We start from the raw sequence: 17,583 nt of genomic DNA, 5'->3' as shown, positions 1-17,583 counted from the left end.
TTCGGATAGAGTTTCTCAACAGTGGCACTGTTGACGTTTGGGCTGTAGGATTTTTTGTTATGGGGGCTGTCCTGTGCATTGTAGGCCATTTAGCAACATCCCTGGTCACCACCCACTAGAAGCCAGGAGTATCCCAAGTTGTGGAACCAAAAATGTCTCCAGACATTGTGCAATCTCCCTGGGGAGCAAAATTGCCCACAATTGAGAACCATGGATTTTAAGCATGAATCTCATGGAGAACATCTCCCAGTTCTCCAAGAGACCCAGGAAACTGACCTTCCCACAGAAGCATCAAGGGTTGGTTTATGTGATGAGAGATCCTATAATAATTCAACGGGGGTTGTATTGTCGTTAGTGGATCGAAAAAGAATCTCCATCATCTCCAAGTTCCCTTTCTAGACTGACAACTTAAAGAAGGTGCCCCCTCTGGACTGGGCACAGCTTGGCAAGTGGAGTGAAGGTTAGATTTTGGCTCTCTTTTATCTCTGCTGAGCACTTTGTGCAGTGAACAACCTGCTCAACTGTATGCAATGACCTTGTAAGGAAAACTGCCTTCTGGGCTCAGAACTGGGAAATATTCCAAACCAAAGGCAAATAAATACATTCCGGGTTTTAGTTAGATGCAGTACTGCCCATTGGGAAAGTCTGCTCTATGCTTTACATGATGAATTCAGGAAAAAATGTAAATTGAGCAAGAAAGTTTGGACTCCAGACAAACACTCTGGCCAGGTGAAACCCTGTCCCTAATTGACACTGACGGTAGCCAGAGGCCCATGTGACCAATGCTCCTTTCAGGGAGGGGTGGGGGAAGGGCACAGGGGGTTCAGGGCAGTCTTAATACCAGAGAATGAAAACCAGAAGGGACCCACTTTCTTAAACAGGAAATAGATACTCCAAAACCACTCCCTGGTCACAGCACAGAGAGCTACTATGTGCTTGCCTTGGAACGCCTCTGATGCACTAATCCACATGCTCTGAGCTGGCTGTTCTCTCCCACAGAGAAGCTGCAGATTCAGTCTTTGACCTCACACACACAGTGCCCTGGGCTCAAGGTGCTGAGGAACCCCCAGCCCCCCAGCTGAGACTAACTATAACGCTTTGATAAGCCTGAGTGGTGGAGACAAATCAGCCAAAAGAGATCAAAGTGGCTGGCTGGAGGAGGATAGGAGGAGGGAGGGATTCAAGGTAAGCCTTTGAGTGCTGTTTTGTTTGCTTTTTTAAACCTTGAGACTTAATTTGATGAAGCATTTGGGAGTTTTTGTTGCAATTTGGGGGGGGGGAGGAGCTGTTGTTTGTTTTACAGTAAGTATTTTAAAGTTTTGTTAACACACACGTACACTCACATATACTCTTTAAAGGGCCCTCACGTGCTGGCTGTTTCAAGTTCTCTGTACTTTCTTCTATTAATACCAGACTTCCAGGACAGCCATGTGAGCTGACAGCCTGGCGAGAGGGGGCTTAGGGGAGGGCTCAGTAGACATTTGGTTGCCCCATAGTTCCTGCAGGCACCTGGCCATAGGCTCCAGACAAACCCCCTGGGTACCAAATAGACAATGCCTACTCTGGATCACAAAGCAGTTGGGATGATGAGATACCCCCCCCCCCATCAATACACGGGCAGGAGAAGGGCACGTGGGTCCCAGCTACAGCTTAGTAGTGACTTTGATGGGAAATAGGAACGGTTTTTGCCTCTGGGGTCTAGAGTTGTTTTTTTCATCGCAATCAAAGGAATTCAAAGAACAGTTCGACTCTAGGTGAGAAGACATTCCTACATTTTGTCAAACCCAGAAGAAGCCATCCATTTCCTGAATCCCTTTGGAATTTGTGGTTCGATAAATTAGAGAAATGGTGACATGATTGTTCTGTCTCCTGTGTCTAGCTGTGCTCCCCAGCCAGCAAAAATCAAAACAAAGGCCAGGTGGTTTGACCTGCCTCCATAAGACCCTGGAGACCATGGGGACATGGAAACCACTAATAATTTCCACGTCTCTTCCCAAGGCCACTCCTGACATCCGTCTATTTGTCTCTGATTGGAAGGTGTTACTTGAGCTGTCCCCGTAGGATTCTGTCTTCTCCCCTTTCTGCCCCCTGCAGCGTCAGGGGTGGAGTTAGGGGTCAGGGCAACAGTAAGAACTAGGCTCATTTCAGAAATATTGTTTCTCTTAACTCCAGTTGCCCCTTTAGAAAGATTTTTGGCGTGATATTTTCCCCAGGGCCTTTGTAAGGCTGTTTTGATGCCTAGATTGGTTTTGTTTTGTTTGTTTCTTTCTAGCTGTATTTTATTTCATTTGGTGTGAGAGGTCTTGCGTTTTGTTGTTGTTATTGTTGTTATGTCTTTGATTTTGCTGATTTATTTTATTTATTCAGAGCTCTGCTTATTAAGGTGTGGGTGAGGGAAACTGGGACTCTTGGGAAATTCCCTCTTGTTGGCTTTGGAAAGGGGAGGGGAAGTTCTGACCTTGGCCTCCTAGTCAGGAAATAGCTAAAGAATTCCTAGCAGAATGCAAGAAAGACCTTTACATAATGCATTTAGGGAAAGAGTTCCTGACGATGGAAAATTGAGCGTGCTTTCTTATTTTTTTTTTTTTTTTACTGCTCTCTAACAATAGGTAACTTGCAAGTTTTCCAGCATGATTTTCTTCTTTTTTTTTTAGTTTAATTATTTTTTATTTTATTTTTTAAATCTACTTCCAAGTTAGTCAGCATACAGTGCAATAATGATTTCAGAATAGAAAGCAGTGATTCATCTCTACATATAACACCCAGGGCTCATCCGAACAAGTGTCTTCCTTAATGCCTCTTGCCCATTTAGCTCATCTGTCCACCCACAACCCCTCCAGCACCCCTCAGTTTGTTCTCTATATTTAAGAGCTTCTTCTGGTTTGTCCCCCTCCCTGTTTTTATATTATTTTTGCTTCCCTTCCCTTATGTTCATCTGTTTTGTATCTTAAATTCTACATATGAGTGAAGTCATATATTTGTCTTTCTCTAATTTCACTTAGCCTAATACTCTCTAGTTCCATCCACGTAGTTGCAAATGGCAAGATCTCATTCTTTTTTATTGCTGAGTAATACCCCATTGTATATATATACGCCACATCTTCTTTATCCATTCATCCATCGGTGGACATTGGGGTTCTTTCCATACTTTGGTTAGTGTTGATAGTGCTGCTATAAACATTGGGGTGCATGTGCCCCTTTGAAACAGCATACCTGTATCCCTTGGATAAATACCTAGTAGTACAGTTGCTGGGTCATAGGGTAGTTGTATTTTTAATTTTTTGAGGAAACTCCGTACTGTTTTCCAGAGTGGCTGCACCAGTTTGCATTCCCACCAGCAGCGCAAAAGGGTTCCTCTTTCTCCACATCCTCACCAATATCTGTTGTTGCCTGAGTTGTTAATGTTAGCCATTCTGACAGGCGTGAGGTGGTATCTCATTGTGGTTTTAATATTTATGTCCCTGATGATGCATGATGTGGAGCATTTTTTCACGTGTCTGTTAGCCATCTGGATGTCTTCTCTGGACAAGTGTCTATTCCAGCATGATTTTCTTTCCTACCTAGATGGCCACCAAACCCCAACTCCCAGACTTTGCCATTTTTCTTAAATCTAATACATTAAGCTTTTGAAACACACACAAATTCCAGTGTAATTGGCAACCATGTGGAGAACAAATGTGGGAAATACTCTACGTGCTAGGAGATTCTAAATTACAGACTATGTAACTATGTATTTGTTTTCACTTGTAAAATCCACATTCTTTTAGTGTACAGTTCCACGTGTTTTGGCGAATGTGTGCTGTGGAACCATTAGCACGAGCAGAATACACCAGCATTTCCATCACCCCAAAATTACCCTCATTTTGCTCCTGTATAGTAACCCCACACTTGACCTGAAACGATGCTGGTATGTTTTCCATCTTACAGTTTCGCCTTTTCAGAATGCCATTTAAATTGGAACATGCAGGATGGAACTTCTGAGTCTGGGATTCTTCTAACTTAACGCATTTGAGCTCCATCCTTGTTACTGGGTCTGTAGTGGTTTGTTCCTTATTAGGACTGAGTTCCTTTTCATTTCGCTGTATGAATATACCGCACTTTGTTCATCCATTCAGCGCTTGAAGGAAATTTGGACCGCTTCCAATTTTTGGTTTTTATGAATAAAGCTGTTATATGCATTTGCGAACAGGTTTGGTGCGAACAAAAGTCTTTATTTCCCCTGAGTAAGTACAAGTGAGGTTTCTGAGCCATATGGTGAGAGTATGTTCAGCTTCTTCAGACATTGTCCAACCATTTCTCAAATGGTTGTACCATTTTGCAGTGTGTGAGAGTCTCAGTTGATCTACATCCTCACCAGCACCTGGTATTACCACTTTTTGTTTTGGTTTGGTTTCTGTAGCCATTCAAATAGGTGTGCAGTGGTATCCCATTATAATTTTAATTTGCATTTCCCTAATGTCTAATGATACTGATCGTTTCCTACATGCTTACTTGCCATCCATATATCTTCTTTGGTAAATCACCTACTGGAATATTTTGACCATTTTTAAATTGAACAGTTTATTTCCTTTTTGTTCAGTTTTGGGAATTCTTTACATATTCTGAATAAATATCTGTTTGTCAGGTATGTGATTTGCAAATATATGCCCCTAGCCTGTGGCTTTTCTTTTTCTTTTAAAAGTGTATCTCACAGAACGAAAGCTTAATTTTGATAAAGTCCAATTTTTCCTTTTTTTTTCCTTTTTGGATCATGCTTTTGGTGTCTATCTAAGGACTCTTTGCTTGACCCAAGCCCAAAGGTTTTTCCCAATGTTTTCTCCTAAAACTATTATACTTGGACGTCTTACATTTAGGTCACCAATCCATCGTTAGTACCTTTTTGTATAAAACATGAGATCTACCTGGAGGTTCATTTTTTTACATATGGACATCTAGTTATTCCAGCACCATTTGTTAAAAACACTGTCCTTCCTCATCCTCTTTATGGAGTCTAAGCAGGGAGGTTTGATGAAGCATTTTTGAAGATGCTGCTGGAGTTTGTCTCAAGAAACAGGAGTAGAGTGCATCATGGAAGAGATGATGAGTTTTCTGTTTCAAGAAAACTTCCATTGGCCAACGCAATCTCGAGAAAGAAGAACAAAGCCTGGGCATCACACTCCCGCATCTCAAACTATACAAAACTATAGTCGTCAAAGAAGTATGGTATTGGCATAAAAACAGACACATAGGTAGGTGGAACAGAATCGAGAGTGCAGCAATAAACCCACACGTATATGACCAATTAATTTACAACAAAGGAGCTGCGAACATGCAATGAGGAAAAGACAGTCTCTTTAATAAATGACATAGGCAAACCAGACAGCCACATGCAAAAGAATGAAGCTGGACCACTACCTTACACTATGTATAAAAATTAGCTCAAAATGCCTTAAGGACTTGAACATGAGACCTAAAACCACCAAAGTCCTAGAAGGACACAGGCGCTAAGTTCCTTGACATCGGTCTTACTGATGATTTTTTGTTTCTGACACGAAAAGCAAAGGCAACAAAAGCAAAAATAAACAAGCAGGACTTATTGTGGCGATCACAATATATACAAATATGGAATCACTCTATTGTATACCTGAAATTAAACTAATGTTCAATGTCAACAATATCTCAATTAAAAATAATATTAAAATTAAAAAGTAAATAAATAAAGAGGCACCTGGGTGGCTCAGTTGGTTGAGTGTCCAACTTCAGCTCAGGTCATGATCTCACGGCTCGTGGGCTCAAGCCCTGCATTGGGCTCTAGGCTGACAGCTCAGAGCCTGGAGCCTGATTCGGATTCTGTGTCTCCCTCTCTTTCTGCCTCTCTCTCTCTCTCTCTCTCTCTCAAAAATAAACATTAAGAAATAAATTAATTAAAAACTAAAAAAAATTTTTTTCTTAGTTTTTAATTAAAACAAGAAATAGAAAACTTCCCTAAGATGTGAAGAGTGGATGAATCAAAGCTCTTCAGTCACCTCAGCAGGAAAGGAGGAGAGAGCTGAGGGTTTGGGAAACAGGGGGTAAAGGGAGGGCAGAGCAGAGGCAGGACCTCTGGAGGCTGGGGTCTCAGGTGCTGGGAGTACCACCCGTACATCCTTCCAGGAAGCAGACAGGGGGGCAAGAGCAGACATGCAAGCACATGAACTAGAGAGAAGACCAGTGAAGGATAAAGAAGAGGTTTCCAGAAAAGGTGGGGAGAGCCTGTGGGCTACTCTGCCCTAGGACACCTGGAAAGAGAGGGAGTGGGAAGAGCTGGGTAGAGAGTGTCAAACCGCAGAGCAGTTCCAGGAGAGCGTGGGCCAGGCCAGTGGGGAATCTCTGAGCCAAGGCTGCCTGTGGGGAAATGAGTGTGTCCCCTCTAAAATTCCTTTGTGGCCACCTAATCCCAGTGGGATGGGATTTGGCCCTCCGGGAGGTACACAGGCCACAAGGGCGGGGCCCTCAGGAATGGGCTTCCGGCCCTTATGAGAAGAGGCCAGAAAGCGAGTGAGCTTTCTCTCTCTCTCGTGTGAAGACACAAGGAAAAGACCGTCTACAACTTAGAAGCCTCACCAGAGGCTAACTGTGCTGGTGCCCAATCTCAGACTTCCAGCCTCCAGGAGGGTCAGAAATCAATTTTTACTGTTTAAGCTCCCCTGTCTATAACCCGTTATGTCAGCCCCAACTAAGACATTGCCCAGGGTCCCACATCTCACAGGCACGGACCAGTACGAGCACCCTGCACACACAGACATTGGCTGGGAACAGCCCACAGGAAATAGGGCCTTGGCATGGAAGGAGTGAATTGAGAAAAGCAGTCCACCATGACCTCTCAGCATCAGATCCCACAGTGTGAGAGCTCAGTCCCGCAAGACCACCCCTCCCACTGCAGACATCAGGCACAAGTACAGGCTGTCCCCTGTGCTCCTGGCTGATTGGTTAGAGATCAGAGGTTTCAATGAACCCCTCCTTGGCTTCGTTTAATTTGCTATTATAAATAACATTTTTTCTAACATTCTTACACATTTACTTTGGTGGACACATGCCCTCATTTCTCTTGGATATACACTTAGAAGCAGCATTTCTAGGCCATGGGACGGCCTATGTTGAGCTCAGTAGACTCTGCCAGATGGTTTTCCAAAGTGGTTATATCAATTTATACTCCCTCCAGAACATACTTGCTCTATATCTTTGCCGACACTTGACATCATCATCGTCTATAATTTTAGCAATTCTGGTGGGTATCAAATTCAGATTTTAACATTCAGCGTGCTGACCAAACGGAAAGGGCCTGTGAACCTGCAGGCAGCTAGTATGAAACCTTTGCACCTAAGGGCTGTTTGTGCCCTGCACAGGTACCACCCTCCCCCCCCCCGCCCCCCCCCCCCCACACGTGGAAGTCAGGCTCCTCGTCTTCTTCTTTGACCACTCATGGGGAGCCCTACTTAGTCCAGGGATCATTGCCCTGCACTGCTTTCCACCGCTTCACCCCATATCCACCAGTGGTAATATTCCTGAATTATTGCATGCACAGTCCATGGTGTGTACTAGGTTATGATTATGATTATCATCATCAATCACCACTATTTGGATATGTGCAAATGCAAAAGGTACAAAGTCTAGACGAAATAAAAAGATGTATAAGTGATCTGTTGCTGCATAACAAATTATCTCAAAATTGGGTGGCTTGAAATAATAAACGTTTAGTATCTCATGTAGTTTCTGCGGGTCAGGAGTTGGGGAGGGGCTTCCCTGGATGCTTATGCCTCAAGGTCATTCAGAAGGTTGCAGTTAAAGTGTCATTCTACGCTGCAGCCACCTCAGGGCTTCCCAGGGACTGGACAATCTCTCACGTGGCTGGCAAACTGGTGCTGGTGTTGGCAGGAGGGCCTCAGTCTCTCATGGCACAGCTTCTCCACATGGCTGCTTGGCCATCCTCATGACTAGGGAGAGTGAGTGATCCAAGAGAGCAAGTCACACACTGTCATTTCCACAATATCTGCTGGTTACACAGGTGCATCTTTCCAATGTTGGAGGGAACCAAACGAGGGTATAAAATGTGAGTCCCCCTCCCATGGGTCCATGCCACCCATTTGCCCTTCCAGAGACAACCACTCTGACCAGTTTCTCGTGAATTCTGCCAGCAATAATTTTCACACACACGCAGGAGGTCTCACACACACACACACACACACACACACACACACACACACACTTTTTTGCACCTTACTTTTTTTGCTCAACAGATCTTGGAAATTCTTCCACATCAGGACATACGGACCTGCCTTCTTCCCTTTGCCTATGGTAAGCCCTGCCATTGTATGGATGTGCCATAATTTACTTAACTAGCCCCCTGTTGATGGATATTTGGGCAGGCCCATTATTTCCCCACCATAAGCAAAGCTGCTATGAATAAATATGAGCATATATCCTTCTGCAAACATACAATAATGTGTAAGAATAAGTTTCTGGGAGTGGATCAGCTGGACAAAAGGATCTGTGCCTTTCTCAGTGCGATAGATGTCGCCACATTGCCCACCATGCAAGTTGGATATAACGATTTGCATTCCCGGCAGCAAAGTTATGGATTTCATGAAGCTTTAAAGGGGAATGGGCAAAAATGTGGGGCATCGCAGGCAGCTCAGCAAGTAATTCAAGTGCAATATCAGCCATCCCCATCCTTTGAAGCCTTTCCTGGCTGCCCCAGCCCCATTTCTCAGCTGGAAAGCCTCCCCTGGCCCTCCCCCACACCACATGCTGGGCCTTTGTCTCTCTCTAGCTTGCAAGTTCCTTCCCTAAAATTCCCATTCTTGCCTTAAATGCAGCAGATGAAGAGTTCTTTGCCAGTCAGGCCCCAAAGGCTGACTTTTTGGTGCCAAAACTGTGCTCCAAGCTGTGTTATCCAACTACGACAGTTCTCACCTGCGATGACCTCTGTCCTCTGCACTGGGTGAACGGTTCTCGCTCCTCACGGATAGATGTTTTCGCAGGTCTGACCCCTGCTCAGCTCTGAGTCTCCCAAGGGCAAAGGCAGTGCTGTGTCCATCTCTGGCTCCACTGCTTGGCAGTGGCACAGTGTCCAATGACTGTTTGCTGAATGAATAAATGACCCAGAGGTAACTTTGTCAAACTAGTGCTGTCAGAGGCCTCTTGCTTTACCCTATTCTAGAAACTAGGTGTGTCTAGATCATTCTGAATGTTGTCTTTAGATGCAGCGTTTATTTTATCGAACTGAAGCATTTTTCAAGGGATTATGTTTCTCTTCTCATTTTTCTCGTTTTCGCCTTTGGCCTGGTCAGAGCCTCATGGGGACACGCAGGATGGGAAGCAGGCACAATAATGCCCGCAAACATAAGGACGTGCAGACTTGTCAAACCTGGGCAAACACACACACAGAAAGGGATAAATATTGATGCTGCAGAGGCAGGGGTGTGGGGGAGAGGAAGCCACCGCTCTTTTGTGGTTTCAAATCCAATACTTCAGCAATCCTAAATCCAGCAATCTGGAGAGATTTTCTTGTGAAATCAGTTTCCAAACCTCTCAAGATCACCTCCTTTAAAATCAATCTCCATAACCATTCAAATAGAAATCTTTCCCAAATGTCCCACATTTCCACGGCTTTGAGACTCTGCCTTGGGTGATAAAGAAAGCAGCATGCAGGATCATGGGAATCCAACCAATTTGAAGTCGAGTTCATGACCTGCCCATTGTAAGTAGGACAACCACTGTTTCCTTTTTCTTCTGGTTTTCTCAACTTTTGGTTTTGAATATTTTCTTTTTTTTTTTTAATGTTTCTTTCTTTATTTTTGAGACAGGAGGAGAGCACAAGTTGGGAGGGGCAGAGATTGAGAGAGAGAGAGAGAGAGAGAGAGAGAGAGGGAGAGTGAGAGGGAGACACAGAACCCAAAGCAGGCTCCAGGTTCCCAGCTGTCAGCCCAGAGCCCGATGTGAGGCTCAAACCCACGAACTGTGAGATTATGAGCTGAGCTGAACAGACTGAGCCACCCAGGTGCCCCACTGGTTTGAATATTTTCAAACCATAAGAAGAAAGGTATGATGAACATCTGTAAGTCAGGGGTCAGCAAGCTCCAATCTGTGGCCTGTTTTTGCATGACCTGTGAGCTTTATATTTTTAAGTAGCTAAAAAGAAAATCAAAAAGAGAAGGGCACCTGCATGGCTCAGTAGCTTGAGCATCCACCTCAGCTCGGGTCATGATCTCCAGTTCTTGAGTTCGAGCCCCACATGGGCTCTCTACTCTCAGCACAGCGTCCGCTTCAGATCCTCTGTCTCCCTCTCTCTGCCCCTCTCCAGCTTGTGCTTGCTAGCACTCTCTCTTTCAAAAATAACCATTAAAAAAGTTTTTTTTAAAGAAAATCAAAAGGAGAATAATGTCTCATAACCTGATAGGACAGCAAACGTTAGGGTCCCTAGGTCAAGTTTGCCCACGGGCCTGAGCACCGTCCAGGGCTGCTCTCATTGTGCAACAGCAGAGCTGAACGGCCGCCAGGGATCCTGGCTCACAGAGACTAAAATATTTACTATTTGACTGTACAGAAAAAGCCTGCCGACCTCTGACTTAGAGGCCTCACCTGTTAATACTTAGCCCCATTTGCTTTCCTCTCTTGCTGCAACATTTCTGTTGGTCTTGATACTTTGCCCTAAATGCTTTGTGTCTGCCTCACTTTCTTAGGCTCAAAGTGGGGAATGACAGGTCCAGCCTAAGGACAGATAAGATAATATGAAGTATGAAGTATTTAGCACACAGCGCTTGGCACTTAGACAAACTTGAGAAGAAGATCCAAGATAAATGCCTGGTGTTTTCCACTGAGGTGATTGCCGGAACTGCTAACTTGAAAATCATAAGCCTTGGCAGTTTCCTGAAAGCCTGGTTCCTGAAGTCTGGAAGCCAGCTTTCCCTCAGAAAGGGCTTCTTACCCGAGGAGCAAAAAAGCCTCAGGGAGACCTCATTTTTTCCACAGCTTGTGGCTTGGCTGAGTCAACTTCTGCCTTTCCCTGAGTCACGAGTTTTTCCTCGTATTTGGAGGAGCACAGCCCTCCACCCAGGTCCTCTCCACCCACAGCTGGTCCCAGTGGGGAAGGGGTGGACAACTAGCTGGTCAGAGTCTGTGCCACCTCCAGGGGATTTCCCAGAGCTCCACCCAAATCCACACAATGTCAATGCTGGAAGGAAGGACAGACCAGGAGACTGAGGCCCCAGTGGGCCCTGGACCAGCACTGTGGCAAGGCTAGCTGGGGTCTCCCAGCCACAGGACCTACGGGGTGTGCCTCCTCCCTCTGGTTTTGTAGAACCAGGGAAAGGCGTCCCTTCCTGGACATGTGCTCCATGCCAGGCGCAGTGCTGGGTGCCAGGGCACTGTCTCAAACCAGAAAGCCCTGCCTTCAAAGGCTATCCAGCTCCCTTCCCATGGCTACCTCAGGCCAGGCAGGGCCTATCTTCCCCAAGAGGCCCCTCTTGCTAGGATGTGGGGGACCTGGTGCTGAAGCACCCATGGAACCTGGCCTTGAAGGTTCTGCTCGAAGTCCCCCTCCAGCACCACTACCCCCTGGCAACCAACAGTGCATACATTTGGGATGGCATTTTCCAGTGTCTCAAAGTCCCAACCGACCTCTCTGGTTATAAGTCAGCCTCTGGTGGGTGGGCCTTTCTCCTCCTCTGTACAGTATGGAGGCCAGGACTCATCAATTCAAGTGCTTATTCAACCGGAGGCACATAAATGGGTAAAGTAGGGCAAGAGGGGAACCACAGAGACAGGTGGGGACTGTAGTGAATGGGGTCATGTTCCACAGTGAGATGGGGGACCAGTGTTTTCAAATCCTCTGATTTAGAAGGTCAAAATCCTGATTTTTATATGAAATCTCTCAATATGAAATGTTGGCCATGCATTTTATAATGTTTAAGTACGTTTATGAGGCCATAGCTTCTGTCAGATGCTCAGTAAACACTGTCCTTGCTGAGGAGGTAATAGCAGAGAAGGTGATAGAGGTGGGGATGTGGGCTCTCCAAGGCCACAATCGGTGGCCCCCTCACTTGCCTACCACCTCCACCCTCTTCTTTCTCCAGACCTCTCCGTCCCTTCTCCTCCCCTGCCTCATCCCCTTCCTTTCTTAGTCCAAGTCCTGGCCTCACTCCTCTTGGGCTTGGAGAGGCACATTCTCACCTCACAGGCTCCGCCCACACCACCCAGGAGAGCAGGTCACCAGGTCACCGCCACTCAGCTCCTGCCGCGGAGCTCCAGCCTCCAGGCAGAGATCCACTCTGGCTCCTGCTGCTGTCTCTTGCCTCGGTCCTGGCCCGCAGATCCTGCATGGGCCTGAGCCAGCTCCTCTCCCAAGTGCCCAGGGTCTGCCCTATTTGGCAAGACAAACTGCATCTGACCCACAGACATTTACTGTGTTTCTACTAAGTGCTGAATTCTGATCTCAGCTCTGGAGACAAAGGAATGAATGAGAGGAGTATAGTCCAGCCCATGAGGCTCAGCCTAGGTGAGGGAGACCAGCCATGAACACGTAAACAAGTGATCTAATAAGATGCCTTCGGGCTGGAGAAATACTTTACAAAGTAATAAAACTGGGTGAGGTAGTTGAGGGTGATGGAGTGGAGGCAGGAAGCTGCTCTGGGTGGCCAGGGAAGCCTCTGAGGACATGGCAGTTTGAGCTGAGACTTGAATGCCAAAAATGCAGCCATGGGAAGATCTGGAGGCAAGGGAAGCGCAAAGGCCCAGAAGTGGTCTAACAGCCTTGGCGGTGGGAACAGTCTTGGGGTTTTGAGGAACAGGAAGAAGCCAGTGTGAGATGGAAGTGCAGGGAGGGTACCAGAGGAAGTCTGAGACGGACCTCCTGGAGTGGTGAGGCTGGGAATTTCAGTCCAGGGTCCTAGAAGGCACGCGATGGTCTGGGTGGGGAGGTCCCTGCTGGAAATGTTGGAGCGGGTGGTGAGTACCTGGATCCCATTAAAGTGGACTCAATCAATGTATGTTTACAAGTTTCCACTATAAAAAAAGTTTAAAATTTAAAATAGATTAAATGCTGCTGATTTTTAATATTATGATTATTAATTTCCGGTGGCTGAGAGCAGATGACTGTGTCAGCTAGCAGCAGGGAAGCCAGCCAGAGGCAGCACACGGCACAATAATTCCACCGCCTCCCTTCCTCCTCCCACTGTTCGGGGGCCCGCAGCGAAGACGCGTCCACAGCGGGATGCGAGCAGCTAGGGTGCGGAGCTGCGGTGTTGCGTTCGGCAGGGGAAACTGGTGGCAGGAGACTGGGGGATTTAGACTGGAGAACCAGCCCTGAGAGATTCCGAAAAGTAATTTCATGCAGGTCCGGCCGATTCTAACTTGGGACACCCCGCCCGCGCACACTTCCTCCGCACTTGGGCTCTGAGCTTGGGGCGTCCAGGCTCCGCCCCCGCCCGCGCGCCCGGGCTCCGATTGGCGGAACCGCGGTGGGGGCGTGTCTGACTGGAGTGGGCCGGCCGCAGCGCAGGCCACAGGAGGGGCAGGGGCACCCAGACCCGGAGGGGAAAGCAGCGCCGGAGAGCGGGCTGGCAGACGGGCGCTGGGCAGGGTGCAGGCGCGCGGGGACCAGACGGAGGAGGTAAGTGCCCCCGGGCTGGCCGGGGCGCGCGGAGCAGGCGAGCAGTGTGCCCGCCGCCTCCAGTCTCCCCGGGCCGCCCTGTCCAGGTGGCTGCGGGGCTCTGGGCGGGAGCGCAGCCAGGGCCATCTCGGACTCTGACCCGAGCAGAGGCGCGGAGAAGGGCGCTTGCTGCTGGTTGGGGGTGCTGGACGCGGGGTGGAGCCTCCAGGGGCTCCAGGGAGAGAGGGGTGAGCGCAGGTAAGAGAGCTGGGCAGTCAAAGCAAGATCCCCGGGAATGCACGACGGGTGAGCGGAGGAGATCCGGAGGCGCCCCCGGATCTGCCCCCTGGGCGACAGGGATCTCTGCACGCCAGTTTTCCCGTGATGGTTCTGAGAGACCTGGCCTGACGCCATCGTCGTGGTCTCACTCCTTGGTCCCGGTTTTCGGGGTCTGCACAAGTGGACCAAGACAACTGCCCCAGTGGACTGGGAGGTGGGGGTGGGGGCGGTGGCAGTGTTTTCCAAGTGGCCTAGGTCCTCTCTGGCCTCTCACTGAGGAACAATCTGAACCCCGAAGCGTTGGAATTTGTGACTTTTGGCAGGAGTTGTCAAAGGAAATGGCTGGGCTTAATCTCCCATTTCACAGAGGAAGTCACCGAGGCAGGCCCATAGAGATAGTGCCAACCTGGAATGAACTGGAATCTCTTTCCCTCTCTCTCTCCCCGAACACGGAAGAGTTAGGCAGGGGAGTGGTGTCATCAGCCCTCTTTGCAGGTGTGAAAATGAAGGTTCTAAAGGTTCCAAGGTTCAGAGTCACTCTGAAACTTTATCTCCACAGTCCAAGGAAAATATCATTTGCAATTTGAGCAAAGCTGTTATCTCACCCCAGAGGGTCAAAAGCCAGCAAGGAGGGGACGATCCTTGCTGGGGTCATTCTTGGCACACAGGTTCCACTTAGTACTGGGGTGTTCCTGGGCACATAATTTCCACTGGAGTCTGTGCTGGCCAAGCGATGACTCTAACTTCAGCCTGTGTCCCTGCACCCGTCAGCCCCAAGACAGGAGGTGAGGCAGCCCAGCTGAGCTTAAGGGACCTGCCTACACCACCCCAAGGGATCCCTGGGTTGGAGCTGGAGTGTACACAGGGGATCAGGCATTTGGAGAGGAGCCCTGCGCTCTGGACTTCAGGATTTCTGGTTCTGTCTTCGGTCAACAACAACAACCTTCGGCAGCTCAGGGTTATTTTTGGAGCTGAGCCGTTGGGCAGTAATTTTGATGATGGAGGTGATACTTCCCCAGTGGGGCTTTTATGAGGATTAAGTGAGATAATACTTATCATGTGCTTACTGTTGTACGTGGTGAGCTGTAAGCTCTTAGTTAATGGTGCCTCTGGTTTATTTTCCTTATTACTATTTTTTTCATGGAGAAGGGCCTCGAGGAAGCACAGGACTGGACAAGGCTGAGGGGTGGCCCCCTCTGGAAGGAGAGGACATTTGGATCATGGCACTCTCCTCAGTGTACTTGGAGAAAAACTCAGACCCTCATTTTGGCCTCTGGACCTTCAGGACTGGCCTCTGCTGGTCCCTTTGACCTTACGTCTTACCTCTCTCTCCTTCCTCTACAGCCTCCATGGGTCAGATTCTTGAGCTATTCCCAAGGCCCAGAACATTCTTTCCTTAGCCTTTGCATGACTGACTCTTTCACAGTATTAAGGTTGGTGCCAGGTTACTTCCTCACCAGACCTTGCCTCACCCCCACCCCCACCCCTGCTGTGCCAGGCAGATCCTCTGTCTTTTTCTTCATGGCACTTAGCACTCACAGTCAGAAATTACCTGTTGATTTACTTACTAGTCTGGCTGCCCTACCAGGAAGTCTGTTACTGAAGGGCCTGTCCCTAGTTCCTTGCTGTAACCTGGTGCAAAACACAGTAGGACTGTGTCTGGCACACAGTCAGACTTATAGTAAATATTTGGAAGGTGAAATCAAGCAGGTGTGGAAGCCCAATGGGCCTGGTTGGGGCTGGCGGGAAGAGGGGCTGGTGATGAATCAGCCTGGCCCCAGTCAGAAGCCAAAGGATAGTCCAAGGGGCCAGTATCCTTATTCCCCCTCTCTGTGATCTTGGCCAGGTTCCTCCCTCTCTTATAAGCAGTGTCCCCAACTGTAACTCTAACAGAAGGATGGAGCTGGTGTCCCTCCTAGGTCCTGTTTTCCAGGGTTCCCAGGGTGGGGCCCCAGACATCTCTCTCAAAACACAAAGGCTGTTTCTGAGTGGAAGAGAGGAGAGAACAAGTTCCCTCAGGACACAGCCCCGTGTCAGGTGCATCCCTGGAGGAGTTGTATTATGCATTTGACAGTATGGGGTAGTATAGATCAGGGGTCTGCAAACTTTTTCTATAAAGGGCCAAATGTAAATATTTTAGGCTTTGCAACCAGCCTCTGTTGTCAAGTTCCAATGACTTTTATTTAGAAAAGTCGGCAATGGGTCAGACTTGAGGTAGGTTTGACAGACACCTCGTCCATCATGCACAGAACCCTGGCCATCCAGCAACACTTGGAGCATGGTTCCCCAGACCCCGGTGCTCACTGAGCACCTTCAGCCCAGCTCAGGTGGTGGGATCACTTGTGTTCAAGAGGGCCAGCCCAGGAGCCTGGCACCCTCCCAAACCTTCTAAAAACAAACAAACAAACAAACAAACAAACAAGCAAACAACAACAACAACAAAACCAGGTCTATTAATTTCCCTGCTCTCAGATACTGACCAACCCTCCAGGAATGTCCCCCCTCTGTCAGCACCCTGGGTGCTGGGTACCACAGTGGAGGCCGCACAGGCACTATCCCAGTGCCAGAGGCTGTCCAGAGGCAGGCTAGTCCCAAGAGGAATGGGGTCAGCTCTCCCCTCCCCTGTCCTAAAGGAGAGAGATTTACTTCTTTGGTGAGAACGGTAAAAAGAAGGATTCCCCATCTGCTTGGGTGAAGGGCTGCCATATTTACCAAGAAAAATGTCCGGGCCATGTCAAACCAGGGTGTGACATTATGGTTGTGGGAAGGGAGGACAGATATGGAGAGAACCCCAGGAGAATGTTGTCTGCCCAGCCCCTCACCCAACCTGGGACCCACTATAAGCTCATGGAGGAGAAGGGCATGTGAGCCTTCTGGATGCCCCAGTCAGTGTGTGGGATCAGCTCAGGGCCCAAATCCCTTTCACAAACACCCCCACACTTCCTGGGCCACATTTTGCTGGCAGCAGCTGAACAGGGGCCACGAGGGCCTGGAGAGGGTCTATAGATCAACGGCTGGGGACGAGCAGTATGGGAGTCTTGCATGGGGCATCCTGGTGCCCCTACAAGGGACAAGGAGACAGAGTTGTAGGCCCTCCCCTGCCTGAACCTCTCCCCTCCCTGGGTGCTGCCCTTCACTTTCTCCATGCCTCCCACCTGGGTAGCGCCAGGTCAGAGTGGGGACCTGGGCAGGCTGGCCCCTTAGAGCTCACCAAACCCCACAGAGCCAGGTGGGGGCCATCTGCTGTCTTCTGTCCCGGCACAAAGTCTGTCTGCTTCAGCTGCCAAATGTGTTAAGCCTCCGTCTGTGGTGGTAAGATTGGGTTTTCATCCAGTTTTGCCAGGCAGCCTGACACACAGGTGTGCTTGGAGGAAACAGGTAGCACTCTTTGCTCAGGGCTCCTGGCATCTCCTGTGTCCCTGGACCCTGATGCTGTGTGGTCAGGGGAGGCCCCGCCTGGTGACCCACTGCATGCGCTGCAGGCCAGAGCTCCCAGCCAGTAAGCTCAGAGCTCCTGAAGCAGACACTGTCCTGACCTCTTTTCTTTTTGAGGACCTTACATTTAGAGAAAGAAAAAGAAGCTCATTTTCCCACTTCTCAGAACTGGCTGGTATTGTGATTTTATCACATTGCTGCTGCTTTTTCTAAATAAAAGAAAGAAAATATCATAGATAAAGGTGCAGTCCGACTTGATCCCC

General features: G+C 48.4%; 1 protein-coding gene across 5 annotated transcripts in view; it reads left to right on the top strand.

The window, feature by feature from the left end:
* The first annotated feature begins 947 nt into the window (after positions 1 to 947).
* Positions 948 to 17,583, top strand: part of PLEKHF1 (pleckstrin homology and FYVE domain containing 1) — a 37,195-nt gene continuing 20,559 nt past the window's right edge. For 2 of the 5 annotated variants that reach the window (XR_005781571.1, XM_040445593.1), the window contains exon 1: positions 13,509 to 13,627. The gene's annotated coding sequence lies outside the window, so the exon portion shown is untranslated. Of the gene's footprint in view, positions 1,186 to 12,667; positions 12,964 to 13,243; positions 13,352 to 13,508; positions 13,628 to 17,583 lie in introns of those variants that run through there. The other 3 variants (XM_040445594.1, XM_040445595.1, XM_040445596.1) reach the window with 3 other exon arrangements.

Source organism: Herpailurus yagouaroundi, unplaced genomic scaffold, assembly GCF_014898765.1.
Source record: "Herpailurus yagouaroundi ecotype Mexico unplaced genomic scaffold, PumYag 194, whole genome shotgun sequence".
Lineage (NCBI taxonomy): Eukaryota > Metazoa > Chordata > Mammalia > Carnivora > Felidae > Herpailurus > Herpailurus yagouaroundi.
The sequence above is the reverse complement of the archived record's forward strand: the minus strand, read 5'-3'. Positions and strand labels throughout refer to the sequence as shown.